This window comes from Magnolia sinica, chromosome 4 (assembly GCF_029962835.1).
Source record: "Magnolia sinica isolate HGM2019 chromosome 4, MsV1, whole genome shotgun sequence".
NCBI lineage: Eukaryota > Viridiplantae > Streptophyta > Magnoliopsida > Magnoliales > Magnoliaceae > Magnolia > Magnolia sinica.
Genome location: NC_080576.1, coordinates 676241 through 683430, shown reverse-complemented (window position 1 = coordinate 683430; position 7190 = coordinate 676241). Strand labels below are relative to the sequence as shown.

General features: G+C 41.6%; 1 long non-coding RNA gene across 1 annotated transcript; it reads right to left on the bottom strand.

The window, feature by feature from the left end:
- Positions 1 to 5794: 5794 nt before the first annotated feature.
- LOC131244325 (uncharacterized) lies at positions 5795 to 6524 on the bottom strand. The gene is made up of 2 exons (XR_009170252.1): positions 6138 to 6524; positions 5795 to 6031 (listed from the first exon to the last, which is right to left on the bottom strand). It is a non-coding gene; the product is annotated as an uncharacterized LOC131244325 (long non-coding RNA).
- Between the last annotated feature and the right edge of the window lie 666 nt (positions 6525 to 7190).

The window sequence follows — 7190 nt, the reverse complement described above, 5'->3', positions numbered from 1 at the left end:
CTCCTTTGTATTTCATTCCACTGCCTATCTTGTGGCTCAAAATTCATGGATGGAATGGACGTTTGGATTTGGTGCTTTGGGAATGGGAGGGTTAAGATCTAATGTGGCATTGAAGTAACCAATGAGAACCCTTCGGTCCTTATCCCTACTTATCTTCTTCCCAAATCCAAAAATCTATCCATGGGATGCTATTGGGCAAGAAAAATCATGTGGGGCTCATAAAACTGCCAGATGGGCAGATTCGTGTTGATGAATGGCGACTTCGTGCCTTGGTGGAATCTGGCTGGCAAATGGGCTTCCGACAAATGGCTGGCTGAGGTTCTTTCACGGTCAGAAAAATCAGGGGAGCTGCCCAATGCATTTATAGCGCAAACCAGGTGCTGGAGAAATTTGCGCGGGTGATTGAAGAGGGAATTCGCACAACACGTGCTAACGTGGCAAGCACGTGTGAGATCCAGGCCCCAGTCGTTCGGTAGAACTCACCACGAATATGACAACGCTCAGTAATCAGATGAGGCCAATCATCATGTTGGGCCAGATTTGTCTGAGTAGACTTGATGGTGGTCTATACTCAACACACATATTTGGGTTATCTAATTAGTGGACCATTTGTTTTTTGGACCCTAGCATTTTTCCGATGTGATCCACCTTATGAGTGGGCCGGATCTCATACCCGTCTCTTAAATCAGCACCTGTCCCCTGAATTGCCTATTCAATATTTCCTTGCGTGAATCAGTCAGCATTTTTCCGTGGAGGTGCGTTTGGACCACATGAGGGAAAGGGAGCGGATTAGTTGCGACGTTAGTGGGGGTTGCCCTGACCGGGGCCCTATCTTTATGCATGCGTTGTACATCCACGCCGTCCATCAGTTTTTTTCCAGATCATTTTAGGCCATGGTCCAAAAAAAAAAAAAAATGAAGTAAATCCAAATCTCAAAGTGGACCACACGGTTGGGATTAAATTGTCACCATTAAAAACTTCCTGGGGCCACGGACAGGGATATTACCCGGGTCACACCTAATCCGCTCCCAAGGAAAGGGATTCAAGTAAAAGAGGCGTCTCTGGTCCGTGGCGCCAGAGAGCTGGCTGCCAGTCCAATCCATGATGACCATTGATAGGGCTATGTTTCTGCATTAATGGGCGATCTTGACCGTCTCTTATTGATCAACCGTCTGGATTTCTCCCAGGGTTGGATAATTTGATCGGTCATACCAGTGGACCCTACAAAATTGTGATTCATTTAAAATCGTATAAGAGGTGTGCTGTAACTGTGTCACCCCACACAGTATTTTAGTTGGCCAATGATTGTCAAATTTGTGTGGGGCCGACAGTTTTGGTGGGTTTTAAACCCCCCAACCCTCTAAACTATATAAACGGGATTGGGTACCAACCCTACACACATTAGAACCCTCTTCATCTTATCTGTGCTTCCTTGATGTAGGACTATTTTGACCTATTTAAACTGGTAAAAATCAGCTAGCAAGCAATATGAAATTTTTTATCTAGATTTTGACTTGTTAACTTAATTGGTTGATCGGTCAAAACCCTTTGAATTTTGTTGATTTTTCTTTTGGCTTCTTATGGTCCATGTGTGTTAGGAATGTACTTGATCAACGTCTTACATCAGAACCCTCCACGGGAAAAAAAAAAAAACAAAAAAACTCATCATCAAATCTGGTTCACAATACGTGTTTAACTTCATCGAGTTCTTAACTTCAAGTGCCTACATTTCTTAGTCTATTCCTTGTACTCTGCAGCAGGCTTTTTAAATTTCTCCTAGATATCAACATTTATATTTGCTACCCAAATTATTATATTCTTTGATGCAACACTCATTTCAGATAGTTTAGATGATGAAAACAAGTCAAGAGCAGGTTTAGGAACTTGCAACCTCAAATTGGACTTGATCAATAGATTGATTCTCCGTGTTGTTGAAAATAGACTCAACTAGATAAAGACCAATCTCATGTATAGGGGACAATTTGTCATAAAGCTTGACAAGCAAAATCTCATTGAACTCCTGCAACACTGGCTTTACATCTTATAGAATGATTACGGACTCTAAGTCCGCTTTCTTTTCTACTAATGACAATATCACTCTCATCTCGTCTAGGTGCTTGACGAAATCTCTCGCTAATAAACAATGAGATTTTTCTACACAACTCATCACTGATTGGCTATCCTCGTCTCTCATCGACAAACAATAAGATTTTTTTGCATGATCCCTCATCAATTAGCTATTCTAGTAGCAATTTTGGTATTGTTGGATAAACACATGATCATAACCGCTAAGGAGGAATCGCGCGCACAACAACTGTTTCATTCATGGTCACATGTGGATTGACACCTTCATCTGTCTTGTCCGCGCGAGTTGAAGCTGCTCCCATCAATCTGAAGCTTCACACTCCAACTTGTAGGACACACGTTTAACTTTCTTCTCTTCAGCGATGTCCATATAGTTGAAGCAATGTTCGACTTTAAACAACCAATTGAGAGAGTCTTCGATTGGAGTTGGTCATTGAAGCTAGGAAGATTGACTTTCATAATGAATTTTTGATTCGTTCGATATACGCGGTCGTCGCCTCATCCAGATGTTGGAAGATCATGTCATCGATTTCCTCATCGCTGGATTCCACATCCTAAAGTGTAATTCTGCGATTCGCCACTGACATTGTCATATGATAAGCGCAATTACAAATTTGACGTGGGGAAGGATGCGATGAGGTCAATCACTGTCTTCCTCAATCAATAAATACCTCGAATCCATAATAGATTTCTCGAATCCATGAGAGAAAATAAGAAACTTTTAAAAAGTATATTGCTTGAACTCCCCTAAAAATGAGTTTAGCACCCTTAAATAGCCATAAACAAACCCTTCAAACGCAATAAAAAAATATCAAACTAGGGAACAAATTTAGAAAATCATGTAAAATTTCCCCGTCCTTCGATCCTTTGTGGACAGGTCAAAACGGCCTAAAAGTATATAGAGATTAAAATCGAAATTTCTATGATTTTTTTTTTTGTCGACTTGTCGAACTCGATTTCGACCGGTCGATCAAATCCGTCAACTTGTCGAACTAGACAGAAAATGTCCAATGAAAAATTTGGAATTTTTGATAATCCCGGTTGACCACAATGGTTGAACGGTTGAACTATGTTGAGTGTGGTCTATCTTTATTGGCTTCTTTTCTTGGGTCCATTTTAGACATGAAGGAATCCGTGACGCCTGGTGCGGAAGACTACAACAATCAATCCACAATAATGGTAGCCCAACTGTATACGAATCTCAATTAAGGTTTCTAGATCATCTCCGATGCACTGCACGGTCCTCTCAATTCTGCAGTTACAGTTTAATAGTTGGAAACCATATAAATACCACATCAGCTAGACAATCGTATTAATTTGATTAATAGCTATTAAGTGGAAAGTTGAAGAAGCAAAGAATGGTAGGGATACGCATTTTAAGGGGCCTAATCAGGTGGTTGAATACATCACCGATGTAATTTTGGTGTAGTTTCGCACCAATGGTGGTATCGGATGTGATGGATGGCCATGATCATCTGATCAGGAAGCAATCTAGGCTACATCATGGTTGGATCCAACCCATGTATCCACCAGCACTGTGAAGATGGAACCTTCCCTTGAATATCGTCATTCAACCGCTCAAGGGGAAAAATCATGTGCACGACTGGACATGGACGATAGTCAGGGAATGTGATGGGCCAGGAGTGGGTAAGGATGGATTACTTATCATCCTTAAAATTTAGGCCTATGAAGACCCATTTATTTCTCAGGCCTGAAGTTGAGGTCAGGCCCAATTCATGAAGCCATAATGGAGTTAGATCTAGGCTCATAAGGACCCAATACGAAAAGTCAGGTATACCTAGCCCACAGATCAACATAACTCGTGGGGCTAAGAGCAGGTCCACATGCCAATGTCTTTGGACGATATTTGGCAAGTTTAAAATAAAGTAGGTACCACGTGGAGCAGGAGATATGCAACCTTGACATCTTCATGTTATATTGAAATAAGAGCAATGACAATGACCATGGTTTTTCATTGTCTTGCCAAACCATTCCTCCGGGTGCAATGAGCCCAGTTAGAATTGGCCCAGCTCAAGTTTTGGCTGGATTGTGGTTACGGGCCAGCCCACCTTTAGTCCAATAGGCCGCTCCCTTGCTAGAGTTCTCAGGCCTCATAAATGAAAAATAGTCAAGGATGCCAATGGGCCATTCGGCCTACATGGCTTGACTAGCACGACCCAGATTTGAAATGGGCTTGGACTATAAGAAGGGCCCATGGTCCGTACTTGAGACTTTCATTCATGGCCTTGATCCATTTTCGGATCCATCTTGGACTTACTTCATGTTAGCCTGGATCGGCCTAGACAAGCCAACCAACTAATTTTAGCCTGGATCGTCCCAGACTAGCCCAACCCAACTTCATATATCCTATAGATATGCCATTCCAAGCTCCGGTTAGCCAACTCATGATTCCAGAATGCAGACCTTTGTTTTTGTTCCTATAAATGGTTATTTCTTTGTTCATGTGTGGCCCACCTGATCAATGGATAGCTTAGGTACATTCAATTGGGAAATAGGGAATTTTACCGATTTTCGGACAGGGCCAGTAGCGTCCAGGCTTAACCAATTCTGGGCTTGGGACTTGGCACGCTGTACTAGGCTCGGGCTGGGCTTGGATTATGGGCCTTAAGTGCGTCAAAGGCATGCTAGGTCATGTTCCTTAGGGCGTGTTTGGCCCGTCAAATCCCATGGTAATTCAGGGGATGGGATTGCATTGACGTCATCATCACTGGATGTCAAGGTTTGTTCTGGTATTGCTAAAAACATGGATCTCCAGCTATCCTGTTTGGATGGGCCAAGTGATTTCAGAGTTCCACGGGAGCCCGAGTAGCATCAAGTTTGGATGACCCAAGTGATTCTAGAATTCCATGGGATTTGTGCCTGGTCACGTTTGGGTTGTTGGTGGGATTCATTCGTAGAGGATGGAAACGGATTGGCTACTCCCATGCCATCGGCCCTACAGCTGGTGGTCGTTGCTCTGTGGACCCAACCATGATGTATGTGTTTCATCCATTCGGTTCATCCATTTTTACAGATCATTTTAGGGTTTCATCCCAAAAATGAGAGGGATATAAATCTCAGGTGGACCACACCACAGGAAAACAGTAGTGATTGGATATCCACAATTAAAATACTCCTAAGGCCCACTATACTGTTTATTTGACATCCAATCTGTTGATTAGGTCATACTGTCCCTGATGAAGGGAAAAAACAAATATCAGCTTGATCCAAAACATCAAGATACCCCTCGTATTCATTCAAAATTATTTCCTGATTTGTGGGAGACTTGAAATTGGGATATACCTCATTTTTGGTCTCAATCCATAGTATAATCTTGAAAAATAGATGGACGGCATGGATGAATCACAGAAATCATGGTGGGGCCCAAAATGCACCGACATTCGACCAATGACTGATGGTAAGGGGAGTAGTCAATCCGTTTCCTAACAAAACTGGCCTTCTTTGCAGGCCACTCTTGCGAAACTATATTAAAATTCCTGATGCATGCATTGCATTCATCCACGTGTGCAATCCGGGATCTTTGCAAATCCAAAATGGACAAGATTCTACCTTATCAAGTAGAATGTGGACTACACCACAGATGGATGTGTGACTCTATTAGGTACATCCATAGAGATTTTCACACTTTGTATAAAAGAAAATGATAATAACAAGTATATAGATAAGAACCAATAAGGACATGATGAAGTTATGCTGAAATTGCTGAACAAGAAATGCTCTTCGGTCTGTACACATGCAAAGTACAGACTGAATAATCACCCAAATATGAAAGAGCCATCTACATGAGTGAATAACCCGAAAAACAGGTCATGAATTTGAATATGAAACCCCAAATAAGTCTTACCAATTGCAACTTCCTTTTTGCCCAGACATACACTCCAGATTTCATGTAAAAGAGGTCATCAATTTTGAGGAAATCGTAACCCTGCATTTGACGTAAAAAATAGCAACGTTAAACATGTAAGCTGAGCCTTCATTTTCCTCATGTTGGGTTATTTCAATGTCGAACGAGAAAAGTACAGAAAGCGCACCTGTACATTGCGAATTTTCTATATATTGACTCCACCTGAACGTACTCAATAACTTAGCAGCCAAACTGTGAAAGAAGGAGTGTAGGGTGACACTTCGCTGAATTCGCGATATCCTGCGCAAACCAATATCACGTATTAGATAGACATATGCTGTAAATCGTATTTATAGGACCATACCTACCTTCGGTGATATGGTCATATAATATTTAGAGTGCTGCCCACTGCATCATGTGGTAGAATACGGAGTAGATCCTTTAGAGAATAAAATGCGACAAATGGATAGGAACATAATTTCTCATCACCGGATTAGGATTTCTCCAAATCTTACATGTTCATGCGGTTCGCAACATGATTACTATAAAATCCTATTGAAATAGTTATACATTTCATAAATTAAAAATGTCTCACTCAGTTGACTAACAATTCTACCGACGATTTTCAGTCCGTCGTCAAGTACCATTTATTGAACCAAACATAAAACTATAATAAAGAGTCAGTAGATATAAGTACATATACAAGGTACAACTTAATGATAATATACAAAATGATGAATATAACCAGGATGTCAGTTACTAATGCAACCACTCTATCCCTAATTGACATAGGGGTATCATCCGTCCGTGTACTCCTGCATACCAAGGATCTGTGAATACGTTGGATCGAGTTAGTAGATGAAATCAATGTAGCAACATCACCACAACATTGGGGTATGTATCCAGGTACGATATCCCATGTTGTGGACTGTCCACAGGTGATACATGTATGGTTAGAATTCCACCATGCACTTGCATCTCGCATTGATTTGAAAGCTCGGTGTCTGACATCGTTAAATCCTTCTACATGTAACCGGGCCTTCTCTGATCCATCTTGGACATGAAAGTATCCATGACCCGCTCTACATCAGTCCCCTTCACTTCAAAAGAACTCGTCCTCAAGTTCTCGTGCTGCTTCGGTTCATGATACTCGGTCTGCTACGTCGTAACGATAGCCGAATCAAACCCCTCCGCTTGGAAAAAACTCATCCTCAAGTTACTCAAGGAAATTGGTTCATGA